The sequence below is a fragment of the Acartia tonsa genome, chromosome 5 (genome assembly GCF_053477335.1).
Source record: "Acartia tonsa isolate MP-2025a chromosome 5, ASM5347733v1, whole genome shotgun sequence".
NCBI classification, from domain to species: Eukaryota; Metazoa; Arthropoda; class Copepoda; order Calanoida; family Acartiidae; genus Acartia; species Acartia tonsa.
In genome coordinates, this window is record NC_137264.1 from 21,592,877 (window position 1) to 21,611,272 (window position 18,396).

Below are 18,396 nucleotides of genomic sequence, written 5' to 3' on the forward strand. Positions count from 1 at the left end.
TAGTTTATATAGGTTTGTGATTAAACAAAAGTGGTCATATCGCTTACATATACTATGTTGAAGAAACACTAATAAATTTAGGTTTTCCTGCCTTTAGGTGAAGTTAAAGTGTGCTTTCTATAGCTATACTTTTGATTATATCTCATGATAAGGGCAATATTCATATAGCATAGCGTTATTTTAGATTAAAAGTAAAATCAATCTGTATTACAGTGAAATTATTTATAAAAAAAAACACCTTTAATTTTATATCAAATTATTGTGTTTTTTTTATAAGTTTCTTTACATTTTCATGAAATCTTCTTATAATTTGAACTTCAAAAGAGTATTTATCGGTCAAGCTAAATTTAAAGAAAATTTGGTACAAATTTTATAAGAAAAAGAATTGAGAAGAAAATTTTTTTTAAAAATAATCACTGAAAAAACAATAACAAATCTCCATAACTCAATGAGATCTTTTAGTACAGACAAACGGTGAAACAGACATCCAATTACTTTTATATGAGGATAAAATATCAAAATGGATTAATTATTACCTGGATCTTGCACAAGATTGAAATATGTGCTCTAATAAAGTAAAAAGTAAAATAAGATACCCCTCATCCACCTCATTTACAGCATCCCTAATCCTCCTACTAGATGAACAAACTGAACAATAAATAATAATTTTTTTAGGGACCTAATTTTTTCCCCTGACAGGATATCCATTACATCATAATGCAATGAAGCAAAAGAAAATCAACAACACTTAATTTCTTTCAATGAACAAAAAACATGCGAAAAATGTGGTTTTTTTTAGGGCATATAAACAAACTTATTTATGGAGTAGCAATAATAGATTTCTTAAAAATTTAATCAATTTAAATTATCTTTACGACAAATATTGTGTAGAACCTTTATTCTGTTCTGTGAGCATGAATGACTTTTTAGAATCATTTTCTAGTTTTTAGTTTGTTTAATCAGGCAGGAAAAAAGCTGTAAATATCTTACATACAAAGAAACAAGGATCAGTACGTCCAAACAAGGCCATCCAAAGGATGGGGGTGGAGTAAAGAAGTTATAGCCTCCCTCCCCACATAAAAACCCAGCAAAGTAAAATTGTTATTTTGATTATTTGTAAATAAATCATTCAATATCACATTTACATAGAAAACTCATGCATTTCAGAATTAAATGTTTTTACAGACAATCATAAGTTATAGAGCAGCTTCTAAATAAATATAAGAGGTCTAAATACATTGTGTAGAGTTGTCATTGTAGCTGCCTTTTTGCTTAAAATAGAAGATAAATTGATAAAAATCATTTTATTGTATCACAGGTCGAAAATAAAGTATATTTATATTTTCTAAACTCATTATGATGAAGATTTATATATTAGTTAATCCTATCTAAATATGGCCATAAACCTACCCAGGAAAAGTAAAAGCTTTAGTTGTATTTGTAGACTAATTGGACCAGTTGTTTTGGAATTCTTACTGGTCATGATACTTTCATACACCTATTTTATGAATAGTTATTTATCGTATCGTATTATGCACAGCTTTCCGCGGATATTAAATGGAAAATTAAAAGATTAAAAGTTTTGTTAGTCCGGAGGGGCCGAAGGCACGGGCTAAAAAACTGATATTAGTTTTTAGATTTTTTAATATTCGTAGAAATTTGTTGTAATACATGTTATTCATGATTTTGCAGTATGATGTGATTCGCTTCTAATCCAACGGTTTCGAAGCCATACTGGAAATAGTATTCCAAAACAACGAATAAACTTCTTTCACAAACAGACATATAAACATTATAAAAAAAGATACAAAAAATCAAAATCATATTCATTTTATCATAATTTTATCATTTTTATGACTAACTTTTTGTAATAATCTAATACTCACCGCCCCCTCCCCCCACCTATACACAGTCACACACACACCCAAAAACCCACCCATTAAAAAAGGTGCCTTAAAAAGAACATAGGATGATAAAAGAAGTCAAATATAAAACAGTAACGTTTTTTTATGAATTAAAAACAAGTACAACAATGTATCATAAATAACTAAAGCGCAGCTATTGTTAGGAACAAAAGAAATAAAAAATTAAGTGTAATTATAAGTTAATTAGTTTTGCAATGAAAAATGTAGTTGAGCAATAAAAATCTAAAATACATTCAATAAAAAGATGAAAAAGTTTAATTTTGTCAAGAAATCACTTTATATGAAAGCAGTTGATAGAGCCTAATAGAAATTAACGTCACACTATACAAATGACCAATGAGAGTCTAATATACATTTTACCATCGGTCAATTACAATGTATACTGGCGTATCATTTGTCATTTGTATTGTATGACGTCATTTTTATTAGGAACTGTCAACTGCTTCCTTTATATGACATTTTTAAAATAAATTGTGTTTTCTATTCCTAAAACTGTCCATTGCTACCAAGCAAATATATCTTTCTCAAATAGACGTATAGACAAAAAAAATTTGACGAATCTCCGCTACTTTGTAAAAAAAAAACTTTATATGCCTTTGGAATACATAATTAAGATATACCTAAAGCTTTATATTTAAACTAGCGGCTTCGCCCCTAGCCTCTAGGGGCTTTGCCCCAAGAGGTGAAAAAAAAATATGGCGAAAATCGTAAAGGACCATGGAAATCTCCTTCAAAAAAAAAAAAAATGGGGGGGGGATTTTTTGGTTTTTGAGCCTCTAGGGGCTTTGCCCAAGAGGTGATAAAAAAAATTTATTGCGAGAGACCATAAAGGACCATGGAAATCTCCTTCAAAAAAAAAAAAAAAAAAAAAAAAAAAAAAAATGGGGGGGGATTTTTTGGTTTTTGGGGGGGTTGGGGGTGTCCCACCCCCCGAGAAAATAGCTTAAAACCACCACAGGACCAATAGGTAGATACCCTGAAGAGTAGAATCCGATTGGTTCAGTGGTTACCGAGATCTTAAGGGACAGACAGACAGACGGACGGACAGACGGTCAGACGGACAGACGGACAGACAGACATCGTTCTACTTTGTATTATAGATAAAAAATATCTATCTCAATGTTCAATCAAATCAGCAAATAAAAATATATGTAGAACAGCAAATTATTACTTATGCAACTTTACATTCATCCCCCCCCCCTCATTTTTTTTGAGTCCAGATACTCAATAGTTAATAGACGTCAGTGCATCCAAGTGATTTGAATAAAACTTCCTTGTTAATTGGTTGAGTTTTAAAAATCTGAATTATCAATCAAATAATTACAAAGCTTGATTATATCTAATTATGGCATGCAAGAATGCAAGATGTATTAGATTAATAAATAACAGTTTTATTAAGAAAATTGTCAGCTTGTGGACGAAATTGTATATTCTAGTGTTTTTTTAGGCATATGATATTTGGGACAACCGAAAGTGTCATGAGTGACGTCATAAAAATACGTCTATTATTCATTTCTTTTTCCTTTGCTACTTCTCCTCTCAGCCTTCCTTATTAGACGTATTTTATGACGTCACACAAGACACTTTCCGCTGTCCTATGATATTTTTCACAGATGTGTATAAACACCCCCAAAAGGATACAATACAAAGATAGAAAGGGAATTTTGACTTTTTTGTGATGATAATTTATGTAGATTTGTAGATAAAAGATGAAATAAAAAGTTTACTGTCTCCCCATTTATATATATAGCTTTATTTCTCATGATATCTTATTTTATATTAAAAAAATGACAATTTATGTTCATAAGAAAGATAAAGGTTCTATAGGCACTAGAAGGAAGCAGGATGGGAAGGGGGGAGAGTGAAGTCAACCCTTCAATTTTAAAAAAAATAATTTGTGGGTAAAGTAAGAAAAGAAATAGAAGAAAAATTCTAGGAGGGTGGTGGTACTCATCCCCAAAATATTTATAAACCTTCCCAGGATCATAAAAAGCTACACTGTAAAGGAGAACCAGATCGGTTCAGCGGTTAGCGATATCCTTCGGTAAAGACAGACAAACAGACAGGGATCCTTTATTGTTATATAAGGATTATCCTCTTTAAAAAAAAATATGGTCAAAACGTCTGCATATACATGTAAGTACTGTAAATTAATAAGTTGGATTGGTGTGGAGTTTGGAAACTTTTTTGTTTATTTGTTCGGATAATTAACTTATGGTAGCGCAGCCACTTTAAAAATAAGGTTTTCCGGTCGAATTTCAATCCGTCAAAAAATAATTATTTATTATTATTTTTCTATGCTGAAATAGATAAAAAAAATAGTACACCAGCCGCAGTAAATAAAAGTGTATTCGAAGTCTACACCACCGTAGAAGCAAAGCAAAGTATTCAAAATGTGTCAAAATATTTTGCACTTCAAATATGGTGACTCTAAAATGTTTCCTTTCAAAGATATCCATCTAGCCAATCTGGAGCAGGGACTTTGATTCTGAAAACTAAAATTTGATGCATTCAACCATTTAATTACACAACGATTGTCTGACATATCTAACTGTGAATACAAGGGCTTTTATATTTGTAGACTCTGCGTACAATAAGTGTCAAACGCTGGACATATAAGCAGTAGTTTATAGTAACATCTTCGCAATTATGTAGTGGTTAACTAAAAAGTGTTACCTATTGTTTTCAATAGAAAATATCTTTAGTATATCTATGTATTCATCTTTATAACATCATTTATGAGAGATATTCTATTTTTGCTAGCATTTGTGTTTATACAATACAAACAAAATTGTCTTTCAGCAAATTTATGGTAATCTTGGTTTTCTTTTCTTTTTTTCTCATTTGTTTTTTTTTTTTTGGGGGGGGGGGCTGATTTCACCCCTATGCTCTACACCCTTACCACACACTCACATTCTTATGTCCTTAAAATCTAATCAAATTTTTATTTTTAAAAAACATTTAGGATTTTTTTCATGGATTGCAGCAATTGGACAGTAAATTATACTGGTACTCAAAGTTTTAAAAACATATTCTTTCTTTAACATGTCCGTACGTCCATTTTAAACATGTTGATTTTTTAACTTTATTAAAAACATTTTTTTATGGGATATAATCATTAATCATCCGATTGATCTGATTTTTGGAGAACTGGTTCCTATTACAATAAGGTACAATATTATAAGCAAAGCATCTCTATATTCAAGTCCTAAAAATGTCAGTATGTCCTTAAACAGAATTCGGTCTTTAAGAATTTTCGCAACAAATTTACGTATAATTTTGTCAAAACATATTTATTTATATTTTGTATATTCAGTTATGACACTTCACAAGAGTAAATGTTCGTCTATCATACAGTTTCAGAGCTTTGCTTTTATAGATGTTGCCATCCTTTATAAACTAATAATTTTAATCTACAGAAGTTAACTTTGTTTTAATTATTGGGGATATAGATCAATTTATCATCCGTTGTGACATCCATTTAAATCCCTGACTAAACAAACAACTTTTTCCTACATGCTTACTTACTTGCAATTTCATGTTTGAAGTAAAACTATTTGTCTATTTTAAAGAAACACTATAATTTTTATAGTCCCTTGAGTGTAAGTGAAGATTTTAAACAATTTTAACAATTAGGTCATCTTCTTTCAAAATTAGCACATTTTATGCAGGGATCTTAAGGTTTAAGGCAATGAATGATAAATTATAATTAGCCAAATTACCTAGATTTAAATCATTAATTGAAAACTTTGGACAATGCTAGTTTTACTCAACTAATCAAGGTCTATTAAATAATTCTAAGTTTTAAGCCGTCAATTGACAGAACATGTTTGTTTTGTTGTCCATTTTTTTTTGGGGGGGGGGTGGGGGGGATGAACTTTCCTAACTAAAATAGTCAATAAAATAGGGCCTGAGACAATTGTGAAGTTCCCCTTAAAGGACAAATTAAAATCATTTGAACATAGAATTGTCGTGTTAAAGCTAAGCATATGATAGATTACTTTCAGGCATGCTTTGTTTAAGGAAAGATAAGTTGGGTAGAGAAAAATATTTACATTTAATCAAAGGTTGCCAAAAGAATTCGTAATAACATAAAATTTACTATATATGTGATTAAAAATTTAGAGTAAAGTCAATTTTGGCAGATATTTTTAATAAATTATTTAATATATAACATCAAAATTGTACTTTTTATTTAACTATCATATTCATAGGGTTGATTTATAGTTTTTAATGGTCATTGCCATTCAACGGATTTTTAATTGGAAAAAGTTGACATCCATGATCATCTGTTCAAGTCATTGTTATTCTATGTCACATATTTATCCATTTATGAATCTTTTCCCCTCTAAATATGTGCGCAATTTCCATTAAATTCTTTAGAAAATAACACCCCCCCCCCTTTCTGTATTAAAAAATACATATTTCAAAGATCTGAAAGGCCCTATCCATGCGCGAAGGCTTTTCCAATCTTCACTTAATCTAACCTAAAGTGAGCATTAAAATAATTTTTTTTCAAGTCCATATTAGGGAAATCGCTATAGTTTCATCTACTTTATAACTAGCGTATGTCTGTACGTCCATCCGTCTGACTAACAAAAACTTACATTTACTTAACATACAATCATTTTTGTTTTATAATGAAACTTAAAATTTGCAGATAAAAAAAACTGCCGAAATTTATAGTTTTTGGCTTATATGTCCATTTAGTATTTCGTACTTTTGAATTCTTTGAGGGGTTTAAATAAAAGTTAAAATAAACTTGATGAGAAATCAACGAAAATATTTAACTTTTATTTAAATTATCTATCCTTTTGTACCCAGTCAAATGAGGCGAATTATAAAGGACACTTTTTATACCTAAAAGGAAACTACGTTTTTGTTTTGTAATGTTTTAATGGTATTTAAACAAAAAATCCTATCATAAAAGAATTACAGTTTTTTCAGATGCTTTTTTTCAGATGCTTTTTTTCAGGTCCTAGGATGTTTTTAGGCTATTTTTACGATAGCTTGTACCAATCAAATCAACCTTATACCCAATTGAAGCCAACGACAGAGAGAATGTGAGTATAAAACTTTGTTAAATTAACAGTCCAATTTCCTCTCCCTTTGTTAAATTAGTATATTTTAGAGCAATCGATATTTCTTGTTTTTTTTAATTCGGCAATAAACAAGGAAGCTAAAAACGAAATGTTTACTCTATCCTATTTATTTAAGGACGTACACACGAAATTCCCTAATTACAGAGTAGCCGTGCTGTTAATATAAGCCAAAAAATAGGACATTCTCTTTTATTTGAATAATATTACACCCAAATACATTATATATTGGTTGATTTCTATGCTACTTGATGCTAAATTTATCAAAAATGTACATATATTAGGATAAATAGAATTTTTATCTATTTTTCATCAAACTAGTGACTCCGCCCATATGTCAGAGGGGGAAGGAAGGTAACATCAATACATTCATTAAGTTTTGGATATTTTTAAACTTGCCTGAAAATGAGTATCTAATTGGTCCAGCGGTTTCGAGATCTTAAAAAGAAAGAAGAAGAATTAAGTACAAATTAGAAAGCGTAGCAACTCTATATAAAATCATTTGTCCGTCTGATTTGTTGAGCTTTAATTTTTTAGATGTTGTCATTAGGATAAAAATAAGATTACATCCATAAGTAGAACAACAACATATGAATTTAACATAATATATCTTTTATAAGTGCCATTATAAGAAGAGTACTTTTTGATCAGGATATTGCAGGGGATATTGACATAATATAGGCATTTAAAAAGCATGTCGAAAATATGTCAGCCATATCCTCTTTTATTAGATACCATATAGTCGACATAATGCTATGCAACTGTAGTTTGTATGTCATTCCATGCCTCTAGTTCTGACATTGCTCCATGCCTAAAATTAATGACATATGTAAAAGTTTATGTAGTATTTCTGAAAATATTTGTTTAATGTCAACACAGAACAGTCAATATCATTAGCGTAATAATGGCATAAAAATTCATTTTATTATTATTGTAAGTTGATTTGTGATATGTAATTACATAGATTTAGATAAAACTACAAAACTGAGTCTATCCCTGCGGGTGAAAAGATTTGGGTAACTCACTCAGTAAAACACTTTGTTTCTAATCCATCAGGGCTACTAGTTCCTAACCCTACTTCATATTTTGAATTCTATAGGTTTTTGGCCCAACATTTCTAACCCTGCAGTTATCAGGCTTCTCCCATGTTCTGCATGTTCAATATAAAAGTGGTAGGATGTTTCACTGAATGCCTGTTTGTCTATGCTTGCTAAAAGATCTCACTAACTGCAAAACTGATAGGCTTTATCCACAACGCTGAAACTATATTTAAGTCCACCCCCCACCCCCTCCCTTTTTAACAATTTTAACTTTTAAGAAACAACTGCAAAATAGATATTATCAGTTATATAGATTTAGCTAAAATATTTTTTCATTTGTTTCGTATGAATATTATTTATTTTATTTGTGTTGAATCTAGTAAATTCCAGGGGTGTAATGAGGTGTTAATAATTATTGCACCCAAATTTGGGTGTGCTTTCACTCCCTCCAAGGTTTTTAAAAAGATACAGTAGCAAATATAGAAGGAACGTGTTCTATGGAGTTTTATAGTAAAGAAGCAGTTTTTAGTTTTCTGCTAATAACTTAAGTAAAAGAAATCAATAATTCTTCACGTGGAATTGATATTTCATTAGGTAAATTTAAAGAATGTCGAATAAAACGACAATAAAGATCTAGATTATGTACTTAACATTAAAAAGAAAAATATCCTAAAACCATCCGGTAAAATATGTGAAGAATTCTTCTTGAATTGGAGAAATATATCGGTTTAGAAGTTATTGAAATCTTAGCGGACAACAATGATTTCAATAAGCCTTTGTATGATTCGATTGTTGTGTTTTATTGCTATTTCGCAAATCTAACTATATTGCAAAAAGCTTTTGAATGATTTAACCTTTCTTGAAATTTATATGGGGACATTTCCGTCGTATCAAAGTTATTGATTTTATAGAGCGATTTTTGTTTTATCGTTCAATCTATTCCTAAATTGTATAAATCTGTTTATCTATGTCTTATTTTTTAAAAGCGAAGCTTTTCTATAATTAGGGTCGGCCCGTCCGTACGTCCGTCCGTCCGAGATAGATAGCTTTTATTCGTTAATTTAGGCATGTTAGAATTGTCCTATCGATTTCAAACTTTGCATGATGATTCCTGTAGTAGTTGGGCACGATTTAGAAAGCGTAGCAACTCTATAATCATTACCAGAATGCCCGTACGTCCATTTTAAAAATGTTGATTTTTCTACTTTTTTAACAACAAATTTTCAAGTGTTCTAATTATCCGTTTGATCTGATTTTTGGTATATTGATTCCTGGGACAACAACGAACAATATTATAAGCGAAGCAACTCTATAATCAAGTCCAAAAATGTAAGTATGTCCATAAACATTATCCTGCTTCAAGCAGTTTTTTCAACAAATTTACTTACAATTTTGCTTCGACTCTAATACTTTTAAATTCTGATTATTCAGTTCAGATACCATACAAGTGTTAATGTCCGTTTGTCCTACCGTTTCAGTGCTTCGCTTTTATGGATGTTGTCATCCTTGTTTAATATTGTTTTCTATTCCTCGCTCTTTAGGGCATATGAAAAAAGTTACGACACTGCGAATTAATACTTAACAATCAAGATTTGATAAAAGTCTCCAATGTATCAAAGCAAGCGAGTTATGTGTTTATAAAACTTTGGGGGCTACTAAAATTTAAACTTAATGTCTCCTCCCGCTCTAATCTTAATGTAAGTTACATACTTTATTTAAAAACTTTGCCACTGTAATGTTTAGTAATAACAAATTACCTAACAATTAATTATGTTATTGCACGCAACTAATAATAACATTTTCCGGAGGTATGTGGATATTGAACTGGTAATTATATCAGTTTCCAAACTACTCTTATTTTTTGGCTTAAAAACTTTAGGTACCTGAATCTTGATAGGTTGTTTCAAACAAGTAGAATCCAAACTTTTCAACCACTTTAAATTTAACTCACAAAAAGGGTAATATGTCAATAATTATAAGAAATCTACATCAATTTAGTGTCCATTGTCTTATCCCTAAGACCCTGGTAATTTTAAAATTATTTTATTGGCATACAAAGTTAATAGCTATATGGCAATTGATTATAGGCCTCTAGTGACCATTTACTGCTATGATTTCAGTCTTTCTAAATTTATGTCATTTGATGGTTTTGGGCTATTTTTTTACCTCCTTCCTTTCAATTCTTAAAATAATCCTCTCGGAATTAGGAGCACAGCCAATAGCTTTTCTTAAAGAATAACATTAATATTTCTTTAATTCGTGTAATATAAGTCATCAATATAAAAAGATCCCAATACAAGAATACTTAATGCTCTACTTTTCAATAAAAATTGTGTTGGTTTTATTTATTTGATTTTAAGGTTGGTGTCACAAGCTAGGGGCTGAGCTACTAAAATTAATTAAGAAATTGTTATCTTCTTTTCTGCACATATCACCTTTCTCACTAGACCTCTAATTTAGATAAGGCCCAAACTTTCTTTGTCTCTGTAGATACAGATTTATATTGCAAAAGGGACGCTCTGCTGCTTTAATTAGTAGTTGTTTCGTTCCTAGCCTCTTAAAAAATAAATTGTGACATAATTTTCGAAAGTTAGCTTGATTCCTTCCCCCAGTCCTACCTAAAATAGCCTAAAACATACCCATGACAAATATTGAGTTTTCTTCATCTAACTGGACAATACAAAAAATCCAGCTACTTATTTGTGGCTATGCCCCTAGAGGCCTTTTGAACCATTTTAAAATGGGGGATTTTTTATGTATTTGCTCGGCTAATAAGGCAGATAAACTTCTGACATTTCCCTTATCACTTCGAAAACGATTAATATCCGGTAGATTAGAACCGATTCTCAGCCATACAGAAAAATTATGTCTAGCATCGTATTAAATCCAGTTTCCTACGAGTATAAACAGTTAAAATCATAAGATTAAAACTATTTTTTTTACCTCGTGCCTTCAGCATAACGGGGCTAATAAGCTGGTTTAATTGTACATTTTATATCCGCGGAAAGCTGTTTATATTCCATACCATACCATATAACTATATTCATCCTTCCATCTTTATTTGTTTTACATTATGTGATTCGATACTTAAAATGTTGGCATCCTTATTTTCTAATTATTTAATACTCTGTAAATATAACGAATACTAAAAGAGTGCCCCTTTAGAAATTTGTTTAGGCATAGATTGTCTTTTTAACAAGCTAATTTTTCAATAAATTGTTGCTTTACTATACAAACAAGGACAATTGTGTTGCGCAGCAACAGCAATCTTCCATATAGGAGAAGTAAATATAGTTTTCTTTAGGTGAAGAATTAACTGTAATACTTAGATTTTTTATAACAAAATATAGTCGACCTAAAGCTCATGTATCATCGATATGAAGTTTGGCATTAAAGTCTTTTTTTGTAGGTATGTATAAATATGTATGGATCAATCAACAGAGGGATTGATGTACTATGTAAACAAAAATAATGGCTCGGACAGACAGAAGGACACACAGACGAACAAAGATGACCTAATGATAGAGTAGCTACTAATTTAGAAAGGTGCCATAAAACTGGGCCAAAAATTTGTTGGTAATTTAACAAATTTAGTTTCAAAAAGAATGCATTTAATCTGCCTGGTGAAAATTTAAGCTTTTTCAACACCCATACTTTCTATGGAGCTCTTGAAGGGGCAGATTAAAATAAAATGACTAGTCGAGTAAAGACAACCCAAATTCTTCTTTTAAAATGAATTGACAATTAGGGAGAAGCTTTTTATAGTGCTTTCTTACGTCATACTGGCCTACTATTAATAAATTAAAATGTATACTGGCCTGCCTTAGATAATTTAGTCTGTGTATTGGTCATTGGTCATTTGTATTGTATGACGTAATTTTCATAGACACTATGAAGAGCTTCAATAAGGGGGCGGGTTAGTGGTTTTTAGTGTGTTTATGTTTAAACTTTATATTAGTTTAGGTTAGATTATATTGGGAACAGGGTATCCTCACAGGGTTATTACACCTTAGGTATATGCAACGCCAGGTTTTCTTTGCTCGATATACAGGGTGGGGCAAATAAGACCGGACAAATTCTAACTTCTAAAGAAATAAACATAAAATCGTCAATTTTAAAGATTTTATTGAATTTTAAAAACTAGCAAGCAAAATAGGTATATGACTAGTAGATAATTCAACAAAATCGCCGCCAGCCTCAATCACCGCCTCTATCGGCCTTCTCAACCGCCGGCAGGTCCAGGTCAAAATGTACCTGTCAAAGCTGGCGTAGTTCTCCTTGATAGTGGCAATGAGGGAGGTCTTTGTGGTATGGGCACGTCTATTGGTGCTTCAAAGTAGCCCTAGGCCCAAAAGTCCATTGAATTAAGATCGGGCTGCTGGGAGGCCACATTTCCTTAGGAACATGAGTAACCGCCAAATTGACAAAATCCATGTTTTTGCTCTCATTTGGGCTAGGATTTAGCTACAGTGGACTTTAAGTACTCAAAATGCGTGTCTCGATGAGCTTAAGACACACAAAAATTTTTGGGTCAAATTTCCAACTCCTTCCCTGTCGGGCCCTACTGTTTGTGATTTCTTAAGGCTCAAAATCTTGAAAAATCGATCTCATTTCGGCTAGGATTGAGCTAAAATGGATTTAAACACGGCAAATTGTGTGTCTCAATGAGCCTAAGACACCCACAAAATTTGGGGTCAAGATTCTAACTCCTTCCCTATCGGACCCTACGTTTTGTGATTTTGCGCATTAACCACCGGCGCATTTGGAATCTGCCTTGTTGAACATTTGCGCGGCCAGCTCGGTGTACACGTCTATCTTCGTCCCAAATTTTTTTTGTGCTAAAAGTTTATTACCTAAGCTTTTTATAGTGTGGTCAAACGTCCTGATAGGTTAAGTAGTTTTGGCGCTATGGCCGTTTAAAGTTTGTCCGGTCTTATTTGCCCCACCCTGTATACTTTTAGGGATCACAACCATAAAGTAGCATCTTTATTATACAAGTAATTTTTGTTGGTTGGTTTGTAAGGGTCAAATGTTGTCAATAACTAATACCAAGTCACATTTACGCTTTTCCTTATCTAATATTTAATTTTCCCTCTTTTTCTCATCGTTGATTTAGTAGTTCTTGTTAAAATTCTCATTAGTTTATATAGAAAAATTTTCAAAAATGATGATTCTAAAACTAATATTTATTATCATTGTTTATTTTTGTGTACTAATATAATTGCCTAATGATACTTTTCCATTTCATGAGATAAAATCATTTGTTAATTGAAGATTAATTTGAAAACAAATATTTAAATTTATTTTCTTATTTGAGTTAAAATGCTATTGATAGTGCAATAATGCGTCGCCCCAAGCCTTTGAGACCAATATATCGTCGAGAAATGATACAAAAATTACCCAAAAACAACACTTAAATCGGATCAATTTTGAATAATATGGGTCTAAATTCCGATTTCATAAATGCATTTCTTGAGTTTCTATTAAAACAAAAAAACAATGTTTCATGTTTCAACTGTACATAACTGCTTTATCTTTTTATTAGTTTAACTTAAATATGACCATCCTATTTTTTTATTATTCTTTAATTTGTAATCATATCTAGTATAAATGTACATATAAAAAAAATGTATAAAATGTATAAATGTATAAAAAATCACTAAATTCATAGTTTTTTTCATGCTTAACTTGAAATAAATTATCTAAAAACAAAGACATATTAAGGGATAGACAAACAAAAAGAAAGACATCCCAATTCTTTTATATATAATGAAAGGTCTAATATAGCGTCGAAAATTAAGATTTAAAATGTAACAAAATGTAATGATAACTGTTATAATTTAGTTTTTACATTCCTACCACTTTTACAAATATTTAACTTTCAGACAAAATTGATGGGTTGTCCTACAAAACTTCGAAGAAAAAATTCTAAAACAGCAAATAAAAAATTCTGAAAGATATGTCAATTTAGCTAATTAAATTTTCGGGGTTAATATATATCCAAGACTAAATTTCCCACGTTTTACTTTTGAGCTGTCAAACAGAAAAAAATAACAGTATTAAAGCTTTTTTATTTTAAAAAAAAATTGCTGTTATCAAAATAATATCTGTGGGTTTTCAAGAACACTCTTAAACGAATTAGGTGGTCTACTAATTCTACTTTCCACCATATTTTTAGAATGTTTTGGTATTATACTCATAATGGGTGTTCTATCATTTCCGCCAATACATATGATAAGCGTGAATAAGGTTAGGGTTGGAGGTAAGATGCTACTAAAGCCCTCCGATTCTTTCTAGATCTTTTTTGAGGGAGGGGGAGGGTGATTAGACATGATTTCAATATAATTCAAAGTAGCCAAATGTTAGGGGAAATTTTAAATTAATTTTAATTTGACATCAAAAGAGAATAATGAAATATTATAAACGAATAAGGCTTTGAACAATTTGCTTTTCTAATCATTCACTGATATTGGCGATGTTTATATTTATGTGTAGGTGATGACCCACCTTGTCATAATGCTCTGGTATGCGCTAATCCGATTTCCAGGCATATTTAGTAATTCACACTACTACCGCTGTAAGCAATACTCGTGTTTACTTAAAATGGATATTTTTCCGTAGCTTGGACAGTTGAATAAGCATGGATCTCACAATTAAGAGGTGATTGTTCTGTTGGCTAACAACATCCATAATTAACGAAGCACAAAAATTCTAGAATGACCAACGAACAAATTAAATAATTGATCAAATGTTCATGGGTTAGGAAAAAGAAAAAGAAGAAAGAACACACGAAAAGAAGATAGAGAAAAAAGAGATCACAAAACCTTCATAAGTCCCTTGTTGCATGACCGATGGACTGAAAGACAAAGTGAATTACTGGATAGGGTATATTTACATAAAAAATCAGCAATCTATCTTAAATTGCAAGAAAAAATATCACATTGTAATTCCCCCATTGTTGTGTCATTAATTCAACTTATGAAAATTGTATTAATATTTGTGACTTGGCCAATACTGTCCTTTGAATACCATAAAATTGTATGTACATTTTTAACAAAACGACAAAACGTAAAACTATAATTCTATAGTAGCCTCACTCTATAGCATCTTAAAATCAGTAAACTATAACGAAAATATAATATTTCAGGAGACAAAATAAGAAAAGGGACTTGTAATCTACAAAATTTAATTAGTAGAAAATATATTTAATATATATATATATAATCGGACAAACTAGCGACTTAGCCTCTAGAATGGGAGCTTTAGGGGAATTTGTTTAGCACAAATTTTTATAATAAAATTTACTTTTTTCTATGTCCCTGCATGTACGATACAAATATGTAACAGAAAATTATCTAGATTGCTAAAAAAAAACTCATGATTAACAATCCTCATGTCAATTATTTAGGCTATAAAGCATCGATAGTTACATAGATTAGATATATTAAATACATATATAAATATATTCGAAAATGCAAATTCATACTGATGTAAACATTTCATGAAAAATCTCATACGGTCTAAGTTTTTAGATTAGAGAACTCTATATTGGATCTAGGCAGGGTTTTTGCTATTTTTCTATGATAGTGTTGTGTTGTAAGCTACTCTATGAGAAAGGAAATGGAAAAGTGCATCATATGCAAAAAGATTTCTGCAACCAAAGAAACAATTAGATCCTTCTTTAAGGAAGGAGGTGACTACATTTAGGGATTTCAGTCAGTCATTGTAACTCTATTTTAAACTCAATCATAGCATATATCATATAGGTGCTAATTAAACTCATATTGCTTTAAACAATATGTTCTCCTTAAATATCTGTCTTTTGGGTAACGAAGCTATTATACAGTTTGGTATATTTTAATCTATACGTCACATAATGTTTAACATTTAGGATAAAAGGCTGCCTTAAAGCATTCAACCTTTTTGATTATAACTTTTAATTGGAGGAATCTTTTTTTTCGAACACAATTGTACAGACGGACAAACTGACGGAGTAAATTAACAATTTTTTTTCATTGCACTATTTATGATTTTATCGTTCTTGTTTTTATCAATTTTCCTAGCCAAAGTCTCTGTATCATATTGCAGAAATGAAATAAGATCCTATATATAAGATGAAATCAAAATAATAAATGATTTTTGGTCAAATAGAATAAAACACAGGGAGAAAGGGGATAAATGTAATAATTCTACCATACGAAGTTTAAAAACACTATCTTTCATTCTTTGGCTTAAAAACTTTAGTATAATCATTATATCTTTAATGGGTTGTACATTACAATCATTTAGTTTCCAAACTTTTCAACCAATGATTTTAACATACAGAAAGGTTTGGTTTTACATTTTTATTTTCTATGTAATTTGGGGATGTACATTAATTAATCACCATTACGGTCTCTGGATTGAATTTATTAGAAGTTTACTAAGTCTCTTTAAAAGAATTAAAATACAAATATGTACATATATATTGTTTGTATTCTTATTTATTTTTTATAATCTCAATTAAAAACAATGACATAATGTAACATTAAAAGAATAGTAAATTATAAGTCGTTTTCCAATCAATAGTATTTAATATTCTTTGATAAATTTTACATTAACATTAATGATAAATCATCAAACCAACGTTTGTAAAAATAGATCATCTAAAAATATCCTCTGCGTAAAACAATTATAAAACGTTATAATACTGTTAATTTAAGAAACCATAATGTCTATAAATAGCCCCCCCCCCCCCCCCTGAATTGGTATTTAACATTTAAAGAAATTAACCATCAACCTGTTATAAAAGAAATATTTTAAGACGAATGATGTTTAGATGTTTTAGCCAATTTTTATCCTATTTTTACCAATGCCTTTTCATAGATGGGTGGGGGGTTTACACTAGCTCTGGCAAATAGCTTAAAACTTTATCGGGTTGCCACTAAATCCTCTAAATGTTTGATTGGGTGGTTGAAGTGTGTATAATATCTTATTGGACATGCATAAAGTTAGATAAACACTTATTTTAAAAAATAGAATAATTCTTTATCATATGGTTATTGGAATCTTTAAAAAAAGATTCGAGAACAATAGGACAATTCTAACATTTTTACGGATTCATTGCTTTTTTTTTAAAAGTCTAAAACGACCAAGCTAATATTGCTTGGTTCACTTCTACAAGAGACAAAAGAATTGAAAATGATTGCTAAAATCGAAATATATCTTCATGTCTTAGAATAGTGTATTTTTTTAAATAGGTTGAAAAACATACTAACTATAAAATATATAAAATATTATTAAAAGTAGATTTTTCATCAACCAATTATATTTTCTTAACAATATGAAATACGCCGTTTTGAAAGAACATATCCTAAGAAACGATCCATAAAAATTAAATATTGAAGAAGATCATTGCTAATAATAGGTAACGGATTTAAATCTAACCATAACTACCTCCCCCCCCCCCCTGAATTTCAATAACCCCCATTTTAAAGATTTTCTAAGAAAATCCCCCCTCCCTTCTTTTAAACAACGCAGAATTTCTACAACATCGACTCGTCTTTATGTTTGTCCGTCAGCCTGAATTTGTCAAGGTAGACTGATCTCGCTAAATAAATTTCATTTTCCCCGTTTACAAAGTACAAAAATACGTGCTCTTTATGGATTAAAATACACAGACACTTATGCTTATATTTGATGTTATATTGCAGTATAATATTTCTGTTTTGTATTTATCTTTTATTTTCATGCATTTTGTTTCAATAAAAATGTCCAAAATTTCAAACTTGCAGGACTCTAAATAGCGGGGTTCTCCTAAATCTTAATTAACCTAAACCTAATGGAAAAATATAGGTACATTAAGGTTAAAATCTATAATGAAAACTAGCTGCTCCTTTATTTACAACAATCGTTCTTGTTTTATGGAAGATCGGGTTGTATTTAATCCCCCTTCCCCTAAACCCTGAATAATAATAAACCTAACCCTTGTAATGATTATACCGAGCCCCTGATGACCAACTCTTATATTGCTAAGATTAGATACAAAGATATCTTTTAAGAATTATTTCTAGAACAAGTGTATTCAGCGATCACTAGAAACTTTCTCGGTACTTATAAGAAACTTCATTGTAAAGAAGAACCGTATCGGTCCAATCTTACATTATTGAGATCTTAATTTACATACTCTAGTAGTTTCTGTATATTGTCCCTCAGAGGAAGGGGACATTGTACTGGTACCCAAAGTTTTACAAATACATCAATAATTCGTTGCATAAAAAACTTTAGGTACTTTTATCTTGATTAATTAGAATACACTATATTTTTCCATCAATAATATAAATCAAAATAAGA